Here is a 20,801-nt window from a genome sequence, read left to right as displayed (position 1 = left end):
AGCAGTTCATTCAGAAGAATGCACAGCCTGAGCCATTCTCTGCTCAAGAGGGGTGAACGTATGGGGTCCAGGACATCTGGAAAACATTATCAGCTGGGCCCTCACTGTGGGGTCATTCCTTCATGAGAAAGGGTCTGTTTTTTTCATTTGCCAGGATTGGAGTCTGGAAATCGAGCCTGGGTCCCGAGATCAATCCCAGCCCATTCCAAAAAACACAAAAGGTTTTGTTTAGTTTAATTTTAATTTAGGTTTTGTTTACCCGGGAGTCGGCACACTGGGGTGTTTTTTTTTTATTGCATGTTTCTGAGTGGGAGTCTGATCCACCACACTTTATACAGAGCATTCAAACAGTATTTGCCCCCCTCACCACTCCAGAGGTCCTTTCCTCCAAAGGGAAGGGTTTGGGAGGATACCTACCCACCAGTCTGCGTCATCCTCTCCAGTCACCACAATGATCTCTCCTTCCTTGAATGTCAGCTCATCATGATGGTCTGCGATGCAGTCATAGATTGCCTTCACTCTCCGTATCCTGGGCTTGCCCTGCAAATCAAAACAGAGCCGATCACACATGAATCTCAGCTTTACACATGCTAAGGGATAATAATAATAAAACACCCACAAATCCTGGATCACCACCTAATAATGGCTTTATAAGACAAGCCCAAACACACATTACTGCTAAAGAGGGTAGTGATTAGCTTCAACAACAGCTTAGCAGGTGGCCCAGCATTCATGTCAAATGGAGATTCATTGCTTAAAAACAGGAAAATCTGCAGCAGTTACTATTCACACAGTGATAGAACTTACTCATGGAAAATAACTCTAACCTTGACCTACCAGCGGGAGAAAGCTTGAGGCAACCACTTAAAAACATGCAAAGAATTCCAAACACCCACTTCAGATCATCTCCCAGTATGACCTCACTGCTGACCAGCACTTCTTACTGCGTGTGCAACAGCAATGCTGTCAGAACTGGGACAGTACGTAGTACTGTGGGACCGAATGAACTATACAGGGGGTAAGCTAAACAGAACGCTGCATTCTGTTTTATTTCACAGTACACGAACATAAAAGCTAAAAACACTCTCTTATTAGCATGAAAACCCTGTTTTTCACCGGCGTCCTCACAATGCAAGTCACACGCACGCACGCACGCACTCTGCTGCTCTATGCACACTGCTGATGAGACTGCCGGTGCTGCCCTACCACTGTCCTCCTGGGGAGCGGGTGGGGAGTGGATCCTTGTGGAGCAGGTTTGGCTCCATTCGCGTCGGAGGTGGAGGACCTTGCCGATGGAGAGTCTGGCTGTAAAGACGTCCCGCTGGGCTGCGGGGGCTGGTAGATCCGAAAGGACAAGTTGCTAAAGGCCTCCGGGTTATTAGGGACTCCTGTGAAGATAAAATCATTCGACTGACAGCACTGAGCGGAATATCTGAAATCTATGAACTGAACTGGAGTTATCAGTTTTGAAGCTGCACTTTTAAGAATTAGAATACTAATACTATAATAATATGTAGAGATTGATGAGTATCCAACAGGATACTCAATCATTAGAAATACTTCATGAAGATAAATAAACTGAAAACTCACTATTTTAATAATAAGCAACAATTTTAATAAATTAGCTATGTGAAGAAGGCGGAAGTTATCAGTTTATCAATTACTCTTCTTCTTCATTATATATATATTTTATATAACACAATGAAGCCATAGTATTTTCTTAACCGGCCCCAGAAACGGTAGAATTTGCACAATACTAAGTTACGCTGTCTAGTGCAACTGTTTTTAAACTGGCAGGCAGCAGTACCTTTCTCTGGCAGCTCAGGCAGTGAGTTAAGAGGAAACACTGTGTATTTCGGTGAAGCTAACCTGAAAAAAACAACACAAAACAAAGTTATATTATTATGCTGTCTGGCTCACTGTGTGAGGAGGGACTTGAGGCTAATATACAGTAGTAGAATACACAGGAATGTCAGTTCAGTGACAGTTTTGACCACTAGAGGGCACAGTCCACATAACATCCATTTTTACCTACTGTCCACAACACACACATATTCTTTAACCACTGGACCACCAAAACGAGCAGAGATTGCCAGATTAGCAAAAATTGCCTGAGATTAGCAGAGATTAGCAGTGTCAGAGATTAGCAGAGATGAACAGTGTCAGAGATTAGCAGAGATTAGCTGTGTCAGAGATTAGCAGAGTCAGAGATTAGCAGAGATTAGCAGATCACAACACACTTACACAGGTTTCTGGTAGCCACTCTCTGGTCCGCTCAGACCTCGAGACACCACAGGGGAGGCGTAATCTAAAAATACAAACACACCCATTATCTGAACAGCCCTACAACAAGAGCAAGACTGCAACTATTCATACCATACATACATACACCCGATACCTGCTGTACCTTTACAGACGGCATGCAGGCTTTTAACAAAGGTGACCTGATTAGGCAAACTTGTAAATGTTAACCACTTGGAACAACCCACCAGAGATCTTCACAATGCCATGAAGCTCAGCTACTGTGCAAAAACGAATGAGAGAGACGGGTCATTAGTCTGGCTGTGTCTCTGCACTCTAGACAACACCAGGTACTGAGTTCCATAGGCAAGGGGCAAGGCAGAGCCGCACTGTGTGCGGAGTAGAACGCCTGGGTCACAAGGAGCTCCCAATTCCAATTCCAATTCCAATTCCAATTCCAATTCCAATTCCAATTCCAATTCCAATTCCACTTGAAGCCAATTTAATTGACGAACAGCCAGTGACTTAAATGCAAGTAATTTGTTACTAACACCACTCTGAACTATAGAGCAGGATATCTAGACAGGCTCGCTGCTCTCACACCACTCTGAACTATAGAGCAGGATATCTAGACAGCCTCGCTGCCCTCACATCACTCTGAACTATAGAGCAGGATATCTAGACAGCCTCGCTGCCCTCACACCACTCTGAACTATAGAGCAGGATATCTAGACAGCCTCGCTGCTCTCACACCACTCTGAACTATAGAGCAGGATATCTAGACAGCCTCGCTGCTCTCACACCACTCTGAACTATAGAGCAGGATATCTAGACAGCCTCGCTGCTCTCACACCACTCTGAACTATAGAGCAGGATATCTAGACAGCCTCGCTGCTCTCACATCACTCTGAACTATAGAGCAGGATATCTAGACAGCCTCGCTGCCCTCACACCACTCTGAACTATAGAGCAGGATATCTAGACAGCCTCGCTGCTCTCACACCACTCTGAACTATAGAGCAGGATATCTAGACAGCCTCGCTGCCCTCACACCACTCTGAACTATAGAGCAGGATATCTAGACAGCCTCGCTGCTCTCACACCACTCTGAACTATAGAGCAGGATATCTAGACAGCCTCGCTGCCCTCACACCACTCTGAACTATAGAGCAGGATATCTAGACAGCCTCGCTGCTCTCACACCACTCTGAACTATAGAGCAGGATATCTAGACAGCCTCGCTGCCCTCACACCACTCTCCTGGTTCTTATCTGTATTCTAACGCATTCTTACTATTGCAGCCCTGCCATGCTGCAGCTCAGAATAAACAAAAACCCCTTTGTTCTTCCAGGGTGTTATAAGTGTCTATTCTGGTCCCCAGACAGTTGCTAGGATGCTGGATTTAATAAAGTAAGGTCCAGAATCCTGGCAGAGAGCGATGGCACTACACACAGCCCTCTCTGAATTTAATCAACAGCAAACCTCTTGCGCTGACAAGGCATATCCAGAGGGTGTTCAGATGAGAAAGCACAGTATATATGGATATCAAAAAGCTAAAGTGCATACATCTATGCACTGGGCACCGCAGTGCCACCTGTGACCAACTGATGTAACTGTGTTTCCTTGACTTTTTTTTTTTTTAACATCGGACACTGGTTAATCCGCACATCCCTCCTTCCCACCGCCCTTCTCCCGTTCAGCAGTGCAGTCCCCAGTACCCAGCCACGCCTGCACCTACCCGGGGAGATGTGGCGCTGGCTCAGGGGGCTGTGTGGCACCTGGGGGCTGGGCTCGGACAGGGTGCGCTTGTGTCTGATGACTAATGGGGGAGGGGGGGTCCTCTTCTTCATGGACATGCTGTTACAGCCAGCTACGGGGGGGCTAATGTGAGGAGGAGGAGGAGGAGGGGGCACGTTGGGAGCTGAAATAAAACAAAACAAACAAATAAATTCACACACTGCCGGGACACTTTATTGACAACTGTAATGATTTCTACACGCTGGGGTATTTAACCTGACAGATTGCTGCAGCTTTGCATTGGCTGACTGCACCCTTGAATGAGTGAGGAAACAGCTGGGATCTTCAATACAATGTCCAGACAGTGCAATAAAAACAAGCCAAAAAATGTATATATATAATCCACTGTGTAGATTGTTTACGGCATGAAAACAACTTCCTATTTGTCCAACGTGTGCAGAAACCAAAGAGCAGCTCAGCACCAGACACATGGAGCCAGAAACAGTGTCAGCACAGTGGAGCAGGGAACAGAAGAGGAAAGAAAAGTGAACGGCCAAAGAGAGGAGCTTACAATGCAACTAAAAGTGAACTGTGCAGCAGGCAGCAGGATTCACAAACAGAGCTTCACGGTGGAAAGTGTTGATCAAGAGGGAAAGTGAGGTAAAGCACAGGCAAAGGGCAGAGGGAAATTGTAAAATGGCTGTATGAATGTACAGGATGAGAAGAAGCAGTGCAGGGGGAGAGCACACTGGTGCAGGTGAGTGTGAGTGAAGCTCTGCTGTCAGATTCACAGTGACAGTGTAAGAGAGAGAGAGAGAGAACAGGAGGAGAGTGTGAGAGAGACGCATGTGAGTGAACGGGGTGGAACAGCTACAGTCACAGAGTCCCAGTGTGTGAGAGAGGGGGGGGGCACCTCTGATGGAGAGTCGGGGGGGCAGGGGCGGGGCTTTGCAGCCCGGGGGTGTGGTCTGGGAGGAGTCCAGGCTGCGGCTCTGGTTGGTGGGGGTGGCGTAGGTGTCGCGTCGGTGGTCCTGGGGCAGCGCGGCCAGGCGTCTCCCCACCCCGGGGTGACTGGCTCCCCGGTCCTGGGAGGAGCTGCAGGGGGCCTGGTACAGGCTGTAGGGCCGGAAGGAGCGGTCCTTCTTCACAGGCCCTAACTGCAGAGGGAACGGAAAAGATTCAGACGATTACACTTGAAGTTTAACAGCTAAACTCCTCACCCCCCCTTCTGCCCCTCCCCCACCTCAATCCCCCCGTCTCTCCCCCTCCTCCACCTCAATCCCACCCTGTCTCTCCTGCCCTCCTCCACCTCAATCCCACCATCTCTCTCCCCCTCCTCAGTCTCTCTCCCCCTCCTCAGTCTCTCCCCCTCCTCAGTCTCTCTCCCCTGCCCTCCTCAGTCTCACCTTCTCATCCAGATCATCGTCACTCTCGTACATGTCCTCCTGACGCAGGCTCCACTCGTACTCCACGTGCACATGCATGTTGAACAGGTTGCACTGCGCTTGGTTAATCTGGAAAGACAGTTTGTCACAGAGATTCTTATTCTGCTCTGAACAGGCAGGAATCCAACTGAGAGAGCTGAACCCAGTGTTTCTAAAGAGCGACGCACCAGCCCTTCAAGGACAGTATCCTGGGTTAGTTTGTATTTGATAAAGCTTGTGTTGCAGGGACGGTAATAAATGATCCGTCTGTTGATACATAACAGACAATAATCAGCAGGCAAGCCCCGTCAGTCACAACCACAGAAGACCCAGACGTCTTCAGCTTGCTTACCAGTTCTTCACAGTGAGAGTTTCCTAATCTCCGAGCTACATCCAGTCCAGTCTCTCCTTTTTCATTTTCTATAATAAATAAGCAAATAAATACATGAATGCATACATACATACAAATCTAAAATACTTGTTTTAATCCCCTACCAACCCCACACACGCACACACACACACACACACACACACACACAAACACACACACCTCACCACATGGTCTGCTAAATATTTTCTTAATGTTGACACCTCTGTGGGAGGGAGGTGAAATAAAATGCCAAGCATTTCACCAACACATGGCAACAATAAGCATGCTTCCCTGCTTGTGAACCTGGTGGACGTTGCAACTACAAACCCTGCAACAGCTGTCGGAGAGAGAGAGAGACTATTCTGAAGCAGAAAGGTGCTGAAAAGGATGAATTATCAAGTTGATTCGCTTTTAAACTATAAGAGTGCAAGCAGCATTGCTACCTCCTAACGAAGCTCATCAATATGCAGCTAGAATACACAGGGAATCAGATTTAAGCCTAATTTAGGGATTCTTAACGGGACTGCAAACAATCTGTAGAATCTGCAGTAGCTTCAGCCTTGTCAGTCAGATTATCAGGACCAGTAACAGACTGTCTGGCAAAGAGGGGGCCATGAATCATTCCTCAGTCGAACTGAACTCTCTGTTCTAAAGCCCCTGATTGGACGAGACAATCCACAAGGTTTACTACACAGGGCTTGTAAGCGATAACTACATGGAGCTTTGAGCGTACAAGGAGAGAACCGAGGAGATGAAATCTGAGAGAGCGAGTGCAGCCAGGGAGTCTGCTGTCATCCTCTAGCTCTAGCGATGACATGGACTTTCTTGCGTTGTTCCTTACTGATGTGAGTGTTGGCCTTTGCGCGGAGCAGCAGTTTGAGACATTCTGTTTTGTTGTGCAGGCAGCAGTAATGAAGGGCAGTGCTCCCCCGGACAGTCTGCCTATCCAGGTTGTTACTGGAAAACAAAACAGGCATGGTGTTCATCTGAGCTCGCTTGTGTTCGGGTATAACATCTTCTCAAACAACTGCAACAGTTCCACTTCCCCTCCAAATCACATTCGCTGCAGGCTTGGCAGCATCAACACATCTCAGAGTTTAAACGCAATACAGACAGGAAGGGCTTCATCAACACATTACGCCAACATACTGTAAGCTACGGCTTAGCATTTGTTTCACCCTCTTCATCTTTTTATAGTTCTGCACAACACTCCTATGAAAATATTACTGCTAAAGCTGAGCCCCTGCACTGGTCAGATCTTCAAACCCACATCCCCGTGGATATGCTCGAACGCTTACCAGTTTTGCACAAGGAAGTCCACCATGTGCAGGGTGGTGCGATCAGACAGCAGCACAGCGAGATGGAGAGCTGTTTCCCCTTGCTCCTGCAGACACAAAGGATGGAGCCATGTGAAGGGGTTATTATGTAGTTCTCCTGGGTTTCTAATGAAGCTGTCCCGCGCTCTCTTACCTGAGCAGGGATAGGAAGGGGGTCACTGAGATCCAGCCCCTCTGCGTACACATGCAGCAGCGTGAACACGTCCTTATTCTTCACACCTCCCAGCAGCTCCTTCCGCAGAGACGTAGGGCTGCCCCCGCCCTTCTTAGCGAACCGTTTCTCCATGTACTTGGCAATGATGAAATCTTTCCGTGCAGTCCTACCCAGATACAGAAATAATTCAGCTCAATTCATTAATACATATACACAAGTATTTGATAGGGCTGTTTGTTTACAGTGCCACAAAGCATCTACCGTAGTTAATGCCGTATTTATTTGAAATCATAAAGTTGAATTGGTTCCAATTTGTCCTGATCTTGTTCACACCTGCATTATCGCTGTTTATTTTTCCTTCAGATCAGTCACGCTGCAGCTAGCGTGCAAAGACAGGCATTCGTTTTGTGGAAAACAAACCCACAACATCATCAACAACCATAATATCAAGTTATAATGTAAGCATGGGGAAACCATAATGCAACATCACTGTGCAAATGAACTTTTATACAGGTTTAGAAAATCACCGCTCTACCCAAGATTATTGTTTTCCCTGGAAAACTCAAAGCATTCAATTCACTCAGTGGAAAGTGAGTTGCCAGTATATCTTTGGTAATCACTTACATGTTACTTTCTGTAGACGGCTTGCATGCTGGGCTGGGTAGGCTGGCTTCCACAATCTCATTAAACCCCGAGTTTCCAACGTTCTTGGCCAGCTAGAGAAGAATCAATAATGAACAGTGGATGGAGACAGCAGCAAACTCCCCAGGTGCGCATGCTGCCCCTCGCCAGACAAAATATACAGCAGAACACACACTCGGATTTCAAGGGCTGCTTCACACATAATCTGCATTCTCCTAGCATTTCATTGCTTACCTGTTACGTGTGTTCTGTGTAATTCTCTATTGTTGTTCCTCTTAGATCATGGTTTGACACGTTTGCTTTTAACTATTCCTGCGTCTGAAAAGACACCTCGAGGCAGATTTTTCTGAAGTGAGGTGGGGAAGCATATTAGCGTTGCGCTGTGCACTGCAGCCTGTGCAACGCTAATATGCTTCCCCGCTTCCTTTAAGAAAATCAGCCTTGAGGAGTCTTTTCAGAAGCAGTAGTTGCATGAACAGTTAATAGTAAACATGGTAAAATGATGTAATTGCCGTTAAATCAGCCACCCCTCGCTCTTGGAATAACTCCAGTACTCCACGACCGCTGTTAGAGTGTCCTCTATTTTCCTTATCGTTAATCCATAAGGATATCATAGCATTTAGTACACTTGAAGTGGCGTTTGAATTTCTGCCACGTGTCTTTTCATGTAGCCCAGCAGGGATTCCGAGGGTTCAATGCAGTCAGTTATGAAATGATTAGGCAGGAGGGAGACGCACCAGCAGCTCCGAGGTCCCCAGTTTGTCGAGCGCGAGGGACTGGATGCGAGAGAAGTGCACGCCCATCTCCCGGTGGATCCCGGAGCACTCGATACAGGTCAGGATCCCCAGGTTGGTAGAGAGCCAGGTGGGATCTGAGGAGGACAGTCATATAATCAATACCAACAACAGAACAGCCTGAAAGCATGCACTGGATATTATTAATGCAAATGTTAGACCACTTTGTGCTTTGATTCGGCATCTCAACCCTAACCCTAACCTTCTCTTACTATTTTTAATTAATTGCATGCGTGACCTATTCAAGTCACCAATTAAATTAGACTATCACTAATATTTGCCTATTTTACTTTTTTTTTTCAGTTCCATTAGTTTGATTTCATCTACACAACAAATCAAAACTACAGCAGCAATGTGGTGCTCTATATATATATATATCTGAGCTACAATTCTGGTAACATTCTGACAGCAGTCGCAGTGCAGTTGAAGCACAGGGGCAGTGCAATTACTCTGCAGTGTGACTGAGCCACGCTGTCTGTGCCAGATCATCGTACCTCCGCAGCTGCTCTTCCATAAGGAATGCTGCAGCAAGTCTACATTTCCAGCGATGAAGGGGTTAAACGAGCGGGAGACACTGATTCTTCAGGATCTCCGGCTCGCTGCTGCTCCTTTGTTTTCTGTCACGCAGGAAGCAGCAAATTCATTTTCTTTTTGTTTTTGTTTTTTTAAGAATGTCTAGCATTTCCGTTAATCCGTAATCAGAAATTAATGACTTTACTAATCATTCCTTTTGTTTTCTAGATGCAAACCGTTTCACACACTATACTGTTATTTATGGTTATGTGATTTTAAAATTACAGTTTCTAGTACTGCTGACTATTTGATATTTTCTGCTCAGTGCTGGATGAGAAGGACCTCACTGATTTCTCACTGTCTGTCACATAGCCTCTTTCTTTTGCCTCAAATGCATTTCCTCAGAAAGCAAACTCCACCTTCTTACATATTGTTTGACTATTTTTATTTACAAACAGAAATACTATTTATTAGTAGATTATTTTATTTCCTTCATAAGCTATCTAGACAAAAGCTTCAGAAAGAAGTCCTATATCCATTGATAAACCACTCCTCTCAAGATTCTTCTTAGTACCACTATTTATTATCTTAAACATTCAGCAGCCTCTTCAGTGGTTTACAGCGGGCTTCCCCCATTGCACTGCAATAATCTCTGAATCTAACCAGCCTGCTTGCAAGCTGTTCTACAGGCAGTACCGGAGAGTTCATGCAGAGGATGTAGCGCTGGCAGTAGCCTTAAAGAACTGAACCACTCACATTACACAGCATGCTATCTGATTCCAATCAGGGGAGAAGGGGGTGCTGGGAGATCTCTGAACTCCTTTCTCACCTGGAGCCCCGCAGTCACAGCAGACATGGTTCCCTGGCATGCGCTTGACGTCCTCGATGATGGCCTTGGTTAGATCCTCGATGCTGTTCTCCCCGCTCGGCCTCTTCTCATCCAGGGCCACGTTCAAGGCCTCCTGCTTGCTGTTGGTCAGGACGGAGATCCACCTTCCAGGTTAAACAAAAGAAACAAGAAGGAACGCTGTTAACCAGCTGCGAACCGCTACTGCCCGTTTCATATTCCCAAAGTCTCTGACGACTTGCGCCTGGGGTTCATAGCATCGTTCAGGGTTTAGCTGGGCCAGTGTGCCGCTGCACAGATCTGTCTCTTCAGTGGAGTGTCACGCGGCACAGGACTGCAGAGAAATCAACCTGGATCAACTGCTCAGTTTATGAAGGTGCTAAAGAGCTACTGGAGCCATTCAGTTTGCCCGCTTGCGATAGCTAATGTGTGATGCTGTGTAGCAGCCCAGTGAAGTGTTTCTCTTCCAAAGAGAGTTGTGTCCGCTACCTTTTATTAGCATTAGTGTTCGTTTTGATCCAAATCCAGTTGAGGATCATACTCACTTTACTGGTGGTGATCAGGTTCCACTGTGGAACCCATGCATCATCATTCCTTTAGCTATCCTTTCACCTTCTGGTACAGAACCATTGCACTGTCATGGGAGTGCCACCGCTTTGCCAGAGAAGGCCATTCAGTAAGGGCTTGACCAGCTAATGATGCGCATCCGAAACTTCAACAACAGAATGATTGGGAGAGGAGTGGAAACTGTTTCAATTGATCAGAACGTGCAGAAACTGCACACCTCACCACCACATGGGCTTTCCTGCTTACAGAATAACCCGTGTATTAACCCGAATACTTTCAGAGAGGATAAAACAATGAGATTTTACTTACGCGGTACACTCCAGCTCATCCTCCGCTAGAAAGTGATATGTGCGATTATCTACACCAGAAATAATAAGAATATTGTTATTAACAAGGACAATGAACACAACTGTAGTATCAAACAGTTTACCCAGGGAACAGGGCAGGGACGTCAAGGTGTAAAAATCCACTTCTCTAAAAGCTTGTCAATAAAAAACACTTTTCTACCCACAAGGCTCTGTTCTCAGGGTTCTAGGGCAGGTTTCCATGGAGACTGGGTTACAGAAACATTTATCATACACTTTGCCCTCTGTTTTATAATCCGCCCTTTGCATCCGTTTTAAAGTTGTTAAGGTTGCTAAGGCAACCCTAGCTCGCTAACCAATCATAAATGGTCTCCTTTGGCTTCGGTCCAAGTCTCTCCAGGCAAACAGAAAACAAAATTAAAAAACAGCCAATTAAACACGCCAATGGCTCACAGGCTGGCTTGACTGGTCCCGGGCCACAGCTAGGGTCAACACTGCAAGCCTAATTGCTGCCAATGCTTATATTACAGTATTGCGAGTGCTCAAATCAAACCCACTCCTATAACAATCAGTTTAAAGGGACCGCTCTTAAAATGGTCGTGTTAGAAACATGGTCTTTATAGACATGTGGTCTTTAGAAGGGCTTCATCAGTGCGCTCTCTATAGACAGGTGATCTGTAGATAAAGGTGGTCTTTAATACGGAGATAAATCCCCGTACATTTGTTTTATTTTTGCTTTTAAATATAGATTTACCGGGTGCCAGGTTCATGCAAGTTGCATTGCCACGGATTTAAAAGACTGGACTTACGTGAGATGAGATCAAAGCACTTCTTGTCCTCCAGACTTGGTTTCATTTGACAGGTTAGAAGATTTAGCTTAGCAGGGGGTCTGTTTGGCTGAAAAGAAACAGAAAGTGGGATTGTTGGAATTTCTACAAAACATTAAGTTTCAAAACGTGTTATACTTCAATGATATTTTTTATAAAGTTTCTGTGTGTTCCTCAATATTTTTTGTGATAACACAGATTGAACAGAGATTGCCCGGGGGGGGGGGGCGACAGCTGTAAAATGCTAAAGCAGCCCCATCCCAGCATCTCCATATATGCACAGGACTGCAATGCACTGCGTCCCAACGTGCAGAATACAAACACAAAACAGATACTGTGTAACACAGAATAATTAAAAGGCAGGTCGTGAGACAATCTCTCAGTTACACACTCACTGTTCCATGTGCTATAGTCAGATAGCAGTTCTGCACCGCGCACTTCCTCTTCTGCCAAACTTTACGCAACCTGCAAATAAACACAAACAAATCCTAATGACTGCCTGAAGAGGCTTGGTTCTGGATAGACAGCAATGTCTGAAGGAGTACAGCTATATTGGTAACGAATTGGCATCTCAGCCCACTGAACTGAATGGAAAGGTGAGTGCAGGACATGAACCGCTAACCAGACGGTGAGAAGACTAACTGCTTACCGTTCAACTAAAGAGCAAGCTCTGGTAGTCGAGCGGCAAGTGTGGGTGCTGATGTCAGTATTATTAACTCATCAGCCGCAGGTATTATGAACTGACCTGGAAACTGAGTGAAAGCAGCTGGAAAACGGAGTGATGTACACTGCAAGAAAGCTGTTCTGACTGACAGTTAAGACCATGTGCTACCCCCCTTCAACTTGCGTGTTCATGTGAAGCACAGGGCCGCTTACCCATCACTCTTCTTGTAGAGGCACCCCGACTTCTCCGTGCCGTACTGCTTGTTCCCCTGCAGCTGATGCATGCTGTACACAGTCTGCCGGCTCAGGGACTCCTTCACAGGAGGAGAAGGGTCGATTAGCGGAGGGAGGGGGACTAGATGTCACACAGAAGTTAAACCCACAGAGAGAGAGAGAGAGAGAGAGAGAAGGCGGAGGGACTGCAGAGCTCAGATCTGGGCTGTATCTGAGCCAGCACTAGGAGAACGCTTGGAGGAGCAGGGTGGCACAGTGGGCTGTTGCATCAGCAGTTCACCTCTGGAGTCACAGTCAGACTGCTTGTGGTCAAGTGTAATACGTTTGCTGATGTCAGCATCATAGAAGCAGCACACAGAGAGCAGGAGAGGTGCAGAATGCAATGGCAGGGGGTTAGGGTACATTCAGGATTGCTGAGGTGCATGGGCAGAGCTACAGCATGCAGGTACATTTACTCCACACAGTGTACAGATTGACCTTAACAACACAAATGGAATACAAAGATTTAAGACCCAAAGGGACACGCACAGACACGCACATACTGTATACAGCACTGCGCACACACACACGCACAGACACACTCTCACACGGAATACAGCACTGTGCACACACACACAGACACACTCTCATACTGTATACAGCACTGTGCGCGCACACACGCACATAGTACTGAAGCTTTTAAATAATTTAAAATGTTTAAACCATTAAAATAGGACCACATTTCAAATTCAACTCACTCTCCTGGACTTTAACATCAGCAGCAGCAGAGGGAAAGCAGATCAGTGAAAAAGAAATGTTTAGACAAAACAAAAAAAAACACACAGACAGACAGACAGCAGCTATTTCACTAAACCTCAGCGGTGTATCAGATCCCATGCAATACACAGTAGAACAACCAGACACAATGACATAAGGAATAATATATAAAGTCCTTTCACAGTGTTAAACAAAAGAGCAAGTACAATGTGTGCTGTATTTGTAAATCTAAGTAATGTCGTGCAGGTTTCTAGCAAGCATTCGTGCGGGAACCTTTGCCATCAGTGTGTCCCGTGACTTCACAAGCCTCCGTGACGTTGCTGTTCATTTTATTTTTAAACTTTTGGAGATCCATTGCATTTTCTGTTTTCACCCTTCGTAATTAACCCTTGATTCAATGAAGAGCTCTGAATTCAAAGCCTGGTAAAGTTGCTATTGTGACATCACACTGCTACAAGGTGCCCATTGAAATATGAAAGGTGGAGCGCTTTGGAGCAGCCACACCTGCAGCACACTGTGTGAATGCCCCGTGGCGCCGGGTCCTACCTCTTTCTGGTCGAGCTGCAGTGCTGGTCTCAGCTGGTCCCGGAGAGAACACAACTGCTTCTTCTCCTCGTCCTGCCTCTGCTTGATCTGAGAGAGAGAGGGAGAGGGGAGGAGGGCACAGGCCTTTGGAATCTCATGAATTATTATTATTCATTCTTGAACTCAGTCTGTTTTTTCTACACCCTACGCATTCTTCCCCCGTTGTGTCAGGAGTTTGTTTGTTGGTTTTGTTTCTGAACTGTGTGGTACTGCACACCCAGGCTGTTTCTACAATTGGTACAAACATTATTTTTGCTCTAGTAGTTAACACTGTTTTTCCTTTGTGCAAGTCTAGCCTTACAGTGCCTTATACAAGTTTAGCACAATATTTCTGAAGTTCGCTCACGCTTTTCTCACGGCTATACTGTGCATTTACCATAATTTACCTTGGTTTGCCACGTTTATTAACATGCTTTACCATACATCGCTATTCTTCACCATGCTTTCACTACACATTATTACACGTGTATTACGGTTTTGCTGTGGGTAAACTTTTATAAGGGCTGGTACTAAAAGTGTATTATCATAATATATCTTACACAGTTACACAAACTTGGCATATTTTGTCTTAATTAAAAAAAAAAAATGCAGTTTATAAGATTCAGATCCTCCAAAGCAGACACCTGGGTCCATCTGCTTACATATTACCTCCAGCATACCCCCTTGTGTGCTGAAGTCTGCATCTAAAGACAGCAGCCAAATGAAATGGAACTATTCGTGTTTATTCAAATGTGATTTCAAGGTAGTTTCAAAGAGGAGGCAAAAGGCATGGAAAGTGGTAAGTGATGCAAATCAATAAAAACGACATTTTAATGCGCGGTACAGATCAATAAGCTCTGTCAAAACACAGCATATCAATCTTTTATCAGCTGCAAATAAAACAGGCGTGTCTTCATTTCAAACTACATGCAATAATTTGTGTTTTATTTTTTATTTTATCCTGCTTTAACGAATGTTTTAAAAGCCTCCTTTAAGTCACTTTTCCTTGCCATGTTTTCAGGACTGTGTGCTTTTATACTTCTTCCCTGTGCTTTTGCTCTTGTACCCCGCAGTAAACTCTGAGACGGGACGTGTAACAGGCCCGTGAATACTCACTCCAGTCAGCTCTGAAAGTAGAACTTCTATGTACAGCTTCAGCTTCTCGGTGGTTGCTAAACATTCCTGAAAGAAACTTTAAAAAAAAAACAGAGAGAGAGAGAGAGAGAGAGAAAGAGAGAGAGAGAGAGGTTTTATTTTGTGGAATTCATGTTTAACGTTTGATCATCAAAACCAGCCTTCAGGTGTTCCAAGGAACAAGTCTACTGGATACGTGCTCCAGTGAAACTATAGCACAGCTCAATTCAATTTGAAAAAACAAAAAACAAAAGCAAGACTGTTTCAACACTAGAGATAAAGCGCAGAGCGCGATGCTGATTTCAGTATGCTCATTTTTTAAGATTGTACCGCTCAAGTGATGCACAGGTTTCTCTGGAGCGTAATCTGTCATCCGTACATAATAAAGACAGCATTTTATTTCATTCAACAGTCTGGGAAGTGTTTCAAAATCCCTGACTACACCACCAGCGATCCCACCCCCTGGACAGGATCTGCTTGTCTGGCACGTCTTGTCACTCCCTCACTCCAATTCCAAGCATACTGAACTTGCTCGATAAACAGTCTGAGTCAGGAAGCGCAGACCCTCCCTCCCTCAACCCGCATGCCTGCTGGAGCAGGTTTCATTCAGGTCCAGTATCGCTAGAGATTCACTGCTCCCACGATCATCGCAAGGGACTACTTATTTAAAAATGAAAATCTGAATTAAAACAGGAGCTGCAGAGCAACACAAATCCATTGCATTTAACAACTGCATGATTTTAACATAATTATCCCTACTGAATTATGGGGAGTGACCGGAAAATCTCTCTATTCCTAGATTTGAATACTTTGGACAATTGCTTACAAAAGGATATGTATGGCAGGCATTAAACTCCCATTTTAAATACTACAGTCTAAACAAACAGTCTGAATGATAAATAAACACTGAACTCTTGTGATATATCCGTCATCAAACTGTGTCTTTGTCGATCTATTGTTTCATATTCTTTTACTAAACTTGTTCAAATTAAATTACAACATACGTCCACCAGAGGCAGTATGTGCTGTCTTAGTGTCTCGTAATATTTTAGCAGAGGAAGTGAATACAAATCATAGTGTGTGTTTTTTTTTTGGTTTTTTTTTCAGCTCAAGGAAACAGAATGAATCTAAGCGATGATATTTACTCACAGTAAACACACCAGCGGCTTTTGTCTGTTAGATTGAAACCACAAAAGAAAACAAAAACTACTTTGTTCATGATTTCAGGACAATGGCAAGAACATCCCACATCGTAAGCGACAGATAGGGTGCACTTCCCAAAACAAACAAGAGAAACTCAACTGAAGTGGGAAGTAGCTTGTACAAACCGCTAAATCAATACATCAAGATTTTAAAAAGCAGCCTTTTGCTTTAAGATTGGAGTTCCTGATTCCAACGGCAATGGTTCTGTACGAAGGAACACTGGCAGAACACTCTCACGGTGACATCACAATAGCACCAGAACCAGTGTTCCATGTGTTCCATTGTGTTGCCATGGCGGGTCAGGCTGTGTAGTCTGCTCATTGCTCTCTTATGGCTTGTCCAGAGTATTGCACGTTTCTGTACAGGTCCTTGTGTTTGAAATGCAATCGGCAATGTTTCCTGTCTTCACAGAGCTGCTGCGAAGGTCATGATTGAGACACAAGAGCCAGACAGCAGCGGAGAGAGTGTATGAAGTTTAGCAAAATGAAAATCAATGTCCTTACTTGCACTGGGAGTGATAGTGCTTTATGAGATTCTGCAAGAGGTCCACTCCTTTCTTTGTCTTGATCTCGTTCACTTTGATTAAGTACTGCAATGAAAAAAGACAAGAAAAGAATAGTGTGTGTGTGTATATATACAGAATTGTAGCTAATTACTAAAATAATAATAATAAATAATAGGACCTGGATTCTCCTTGGATATTGAGCGGTTTGCTGTTTCTGAATTTCTCTCTCTCTCTCTCTCTCTCTCTCTCTCTCTCTCTCTCCTCTCTCTCTCTCTCTCTCCTCTCTCTCTCTCTCTCTCTCTCTCTCTCTCTCTCATCTCTCTCTCTCTCTCTCTCTCTCTCTCTCTCTCTCTCTCTCTCTCTCTCTCTCTCTCTCTCTCTCTCTCTCTCTCTCTCTCTCTCTCTCTCTCTCTCTCTCTCTCTCTCTCTCTCTCTCATCTCTCTCTCTCCACCGTACACACACACAAGTTAAATTAAAAACTTCAGATGTGTTTTGTTTGTTTGTTGTTCGTTTTACAAAAAACACATTTGAGATTTCACTGGCTGAGAGCGCGAACAACATGCTTTTGAGACGTGATCAATTAAGCTTTAATATTCATGAGGAGACATGAATCGCTTGCAGATGCACCTGTTCTTGTGCTCACAGTGCAGAGTGCAGGCGTGCGGATCCTGGACACTGAAGAGTTGAAATGCTGGATTTGCTGAAGCCTCGCTCACCCTCGCACATCTGCAGCTGGAACATTCTGCGCTCTTTCCTCGAGCTCCTCTGCGATCTCCCCGCCGCTCACCTCGGTCCGCACCATGCCGTACTGCTTCGCCAGCTCGCGCTTCTCCTTCTCGATCTTCGTGCTGGAAACAGCAGGGAGCTAAAACACCAGAACGCAAGCGGCAGAGGACGGGAGCCATGATCACAGAACAAGGAGCACTGTGACACACAGCTTTAAATTTGCTGTTAGCGCTTTTTACTGACAGGGTGTCAAGTGGTGAGTGCTGACTGTTAAACTTCACACATATCACTTTGCTTAACCACAGAGAGAGGCACTGGGTTACTAGTTCAAAACAGAAGAGAGAGAAAAGGGACGTAGAGGGATGGATGCATTATGTTTCACTATTATATCATATGATACTCTATGCAAAGTATGGATACAGCATGCATTAAAAATGCTGCCCCAGTACATTAAAGATTGCTTCCTTTTAAATACCACCAGGGTTTTGAGGAAGCAACAGATCCATCTCCAGTCTAGACCCACAGTGCTAGGAGCGCTGTATTCTGCATCAGCCAGTTCCCCAGGTGTGATCTGCTCTATGCACCCTGAGGCAGCTGTGCCTTTGGCTTCATTGTGATGCACATTACTGTGTGCTTTGGAATCAACAGCAGAGGCACCGCCTCCAATCACCCTGTGCTCTGTGCAACACGCCCTGGGTTGCCATGCCTCCCCCCACCCTCGCTTTCTAAAACCAGACCAGCTCTCTGTGATGTGCAAGCCTGCAGAGAGGAGGAGGAGGAGGAGGAGCAAGGTGCTAATCCCCTCGTCAGCTTGTTTGCAGACAACAATCACCCAACCCTCGTCTCCACCGGCTCTCTAATTAAAAACACCGGCCCCGATGTTTACCACCCTGCCTTCATTAGTGTTTGAATGTGGATCTGTATGCGCCAGTGCCAGATTTTAAAGAAGGGACTGTACAATTCTGCTCCTCTCCTGACTGGGGAATTCAAGTTTCCTATCGCCTCGCCACCCTGCGAGTGTGAGCAGCGCTTGGACTGGGGGACCTTGGAGAAACACAAGAGCTTTTGGTATGTTTTGTTTAGGATGGATAGTAAACTGTCAGTAAATGTGAGCCACTGGCACACTGTCTTGTTTGAGCGAGGTCCGTGGAATCACAGCTCTTTATCAGTCACGCCTGTGGGGAGAGCAGGAACGTGACAGTCACTGAAAATACTGCAGCGCACGTCACGCACAGAAAACTTACAACTTGCTTTCATAATCCTTCCACGATCTGTCAAAAGGCTTTTTCAAATCCTGGAGGAAAGGAGAGAACGCTTCATTAAGGGTATAGCATGGACGTTGTATTTGCATTAACCTCAAAATCATAAAATAAAGACATAATACTTAACCCCTTTTTATGAGCTTTGAGGAAGAGCAGGAGCTGCAGTAATGTGGAGTCCAAGGATAGGTGGCAGGAAGATCTGCCACTCTTGAGATTATTGAAATAGACCCCAGTGCGTGCTGTATAATCTAATCTGCAGACAGCAGCCAGCCTCTTTAACTGAACAGTATAGTCTTAGTAGTTCCTGCTGAGACAAATCTATCTACTGCATTGCTGGCTCAGGGATTAACACTATAGAAATGACCCAGGCGTTACTTAGTGATTACAAATCTGATTGGTATGAAGCCATCATTAAGTAATTAATAATCTGCTCCACGATGCACTTATGTTAAACTGTTATCGTGAACAGACGTGCGGTCGAGAATAGGAATAGGTGATGAATGGTTCATTAATTTATATTTTTGGAGCAACTTAATAGAAGGGAATCATACGCAAGTACCTTAAAAATGACTATTTCATTCCCGAACAGTAACCCTAGCCCTAGTCCTAGCCCAGCCTTAACCCTAGCTCTAGCTCAAAGCAATGAAGCTCGATTCTCTGTGATCCACTCACCCCTTTCACCTCCTTCAGATCCCCCTTGACCAGCGAATCCAGGAAGAAGTTCAGATTGTGATACATGCTCTGTAACTGAGAGAGAGTCAGGAATAAGGCTACATCTACATGGAGAGCATGTTCTGCACATGTCCAGCACTTGCAATCCAGGTCTTTGTTCCAACCATGTCCTTACTTAATACACAGAGTCAATGAACCCCCGGACCAGTTCCTAATGCTCTTAAATCACTGCACATGTAAAACCTGGAACAAAAAATCCAGGACTGGAGCTGCCTACCCCTGGACTCTACCTTCCTGTAACAGATTCATGTGATGTTTGTTCCTAAAATTATTGAATCTGGAACATATCAGATGCTGACAAGTGCATATACTGTATTGTCGCTGGTGTCTTTCTCTGTAGAGAAATAGAATAAGGTCTGATATCAGTGCCTGCAGTCTCGCCAGCACACTCACAATAAATAGAAGGCATCCTGAAATGTGTGATCCAGGCTGGAGAAGCAGATTGAGAAAATTATCCTGTCACCGAGACGTCCAATCAGAGGACGGTTTCTATGGCAATTGGAGTCTGCTGCCAGGTTCCAAAATCTTTTTTTTTGTTTGCATGAATATATTTAGTAGTCATGCATAGAATTACAAGTCACATGAGCACTCAGAGAGGAGACACAGATTATGGGAAGGAGGGCTATACAACTGAAATGGTGGCAGTGTCTCTCTCGGTCTCTCTTGCAGAATTCAGTCAATGCCTGTGCATGCCGTGTGATCAAATGTCCCACCCAGTCATGCTACATTGCAGTACATTATGACTATGTGGAGTATGGCTTGCTCCACTCAGGAACACAGAGATTAGTAAGCAATGGATCCAAGAGGCATAAAACAGCCCCCCCTCTCAGTGGCTTTACTCTTCAGTCCCCGCACTTGCTGGAGTGTACAGTACGTGCACCAGCAGCCTGCTGACAAAGGCAGCACGATTCAAGCAGATTTGAAATGGTACGAGCCTCACCAGGACAGCCTCCCTCAGTCCTCATTCTTACCAGGTTTTTCATGGGGGTCAGCAGCTCTTTGGAAAACTCTGCAAACTTGTTGAAGCTTGCAGCCAGTTCCTCTTCTCCATTGTTTGTGAAATTAACCGCCAGCTTCTCCATCGACGTGATGTAGGTTTCAAGATGGGAGATGTGGTCTAAACAGAAAGCAACAGGTTTGTTGAGCTGGAGGTTTGCCTGTACCCCTGTTTCCCTGCTCTTCCCAGTGCAGCATTGCCAAGAAACAACTACTCAAACTTGACTGGATGATTTTATCTCTTCAAAATCCTTGGCTTGGTTTCAA

At 45.2% G+C, this 20,801-nt stretch overlaps 1 pseudogene; it reads right to left on the bottom strand.

Moving 5' to 3' along the window:
* The window catches only part of LOC117420922 (arf-GAP with SH3 domain, ANK repeat and PH domain-containing protein 2-like), a 36,914-nt pseudogene that overhangs the window by 3,173 nt on the left and 12,940 nt on the right, over nt 1-20,801 (bottom strand).

The sequence above is a fragment of the Acipenser ruthenus genome, chromosome 18 (genome assembly GCF_902713425.1).
Source record: "Acipenser ruthenus chromosome 18, fAciRut3.2 maternal haplotype, whole genome shotgun sequence".
NCBI classification, from domain to species: domain Eukaryota; kingdom Metazoa; phylum Chordata; class Actinopteri; order Acipenseriformes; family Acipenseridae; genus Acipenser; species Acipenser ruthenus.
Note: the sequence above shows the minus strand (reverse complement) of the source record. Positions and strands in the feature narration are given on the sequence as shown.